Source organism: Eptesicus fuscus, chromosome 11, assembly GCF_027574615.1.
Source record: "Eptesicus fuscus isolate TK198812 chromosome 11, DD_ASM_mEF_20220401, whole genome shotgun sequence".
Lineage (NCBI taxonomy): Eukaryota > Metazoa > Chordata > Mammalia > Chiroptera > Vespertilionidae > Eptesicus > Eptesicus fuscus.
The window spans coordinates 91,477,489-91,479,446 of NC_072483.1; positions in this window are offsets into that span (position 1 = coordinate 91,477,489).

Consider the following 1,958-nt stretch of genomic DNA (forward strand, 5'->3'; position numbering starts at 1 on the left):
TCGTCACGTAGATCACACTGCATGGCTGCCCCTGACATCGGCTGCCGGAAACGTGAACTTGGCTTTGATCGTAGCTCCCTGGGTGACAATGAGTTTGGCAGCACCTGCCACCTACAGCTCTTCTGCGAGGCCTGTGTAAAACGGACCGGGTGGTTCACCAGGAGGGGACAGTGTGGGCCACCCACACAGGACTGGGCTGGAACTGATTCAGCCGTAAGCGGTCCCAGCACGCCCCCCCCCGCCCCCCATGCACAATCTCACTTTTGTGTTTACTCATTAAGTCATATAAATCACTGACGCTCGCCTTAGGAAAGATTAGATAACGCTTGTGAAGACAAAGCTCAGCTGTGATTTTTAGAAAGATGTAGGGAAGGAATCTCTAACATTTGTGATGGAATATTTAACACTCTGAGTTTTTCTAAGTCAGAGTGCAGGTTTACTACATTATATAAACTGGGGGAAATTTGATGTGGTAGAGACGACCACAGGTGGCTGAGGTATCCAAATGGAAGGATACATTTCTGGAACAAGTCAGGCAGGTATATTTACAGTAACGTTGCAATGTGTGGGACTATAAGCTTTTCTCTAACAAGTTTTCACTGGGCCTGAGTAATTTTCCTTAGTCTATCACACCACACACACACACACACACACACACACACACACACTTATCTTTCCCAGATAGTATAAAGTTTAACACAAGCCTGGAAGCATGTGGATCCTTAGGACCTGAGTTCCCCCTAACTCTGCTGAGTGGAAGGCTGGAATTTGGGAGCAAAAAGTCCAGGGAAGGGACACGGTACTGCCTCTCCCTGCTCTTCGTCTGAACATTCTTTGAACATTCTTCGTCCGTTCCCGCCCAGCGCCTGCTGGTGGGTGGGCCTGGAGTTCTTGCTGTTGGCACAAAGGTTACCCGTGGGAGCAAGCATATTATCCGTGAGTCATTTCCTTCCATTCTCAAGCTTTCCTGAATGTTTCCTTGTTTAGCCATCTCGGGGAGACCTTAAAGTCAACTTGTTGTTGGATCCTCCCTGATGGCTCTCGTGTGTAAAATCATTTTATTGCACACTTTGTTATCTCAAACGTTACATCCCGATTGCTTATTCCTTTTGTGTATTTTGTTTTGGAATGTTTGCCTAGCTTTATGTTGGGAACTGTTAACAATTTCACAATCTGTCTTTTGGATATCACATGGCCCATAGGAAAATGAAATTAATTTAATAGGGAATAGTGTATTAAGTGCTTTTAATTTCTTAAGCGTTCAAAATACAACTTTTAGAGGCTTCCTTAACTTTTGTTACACACAAACATCCGTTTGTTTCCTAACCCACACCCGTTGTACCGCCACCCCTCACGTTCCCAAGTCATTGCGGTAAACCTGAGGCCCACAGGAGGGTGGACAGGCCGGTGGTGCTGTTTTTAACTCATTAAGCGACTTCCTTCCGTGCAAGTTCTCTGTGCTGGATTAGGAATAAACTCCTGTCTGATTGAGTCCTCAAAGAAAAGACTGTTAAATTTACATTTTTAATTTAAAGAGGTTAAAATTCCAGAAAAGCTCCCATGTCAAATTCTGCTGGTGAAAGGAACACGCCACGCCTTTCCCCAAGGGCCTCTGGGAGAGAACCTCTTTCCTGCCAATCAGCCCGCGTCTGCTCTCCGCCGCCGCTTCCGCCCCGCCCCGCCTCGCCCCAGGCCCCGCCCCTCCATCCCAGGCCCCACCCTCAGCCTTCGCCCCGCCCCTCGGCCGTCCCAGACTCCGCCCCCTCCCCGCCCGCAGCCTTAGCCCCGCCCCTCGGCCACCAGGCCCCTCCCCTCCCCGCCCGCAGCATTAGCCCCGCCCCCTCGGTCACCCAGGCCCCGCCCCTTCCCGCCCTCCCCCTTTCTCGCCCCGCCCCTCAGCGCCGCGTAGCGGGAGCTCCCGAGGACGCTCCGCCCCCCTGGAGGACTGTCATCTGCTT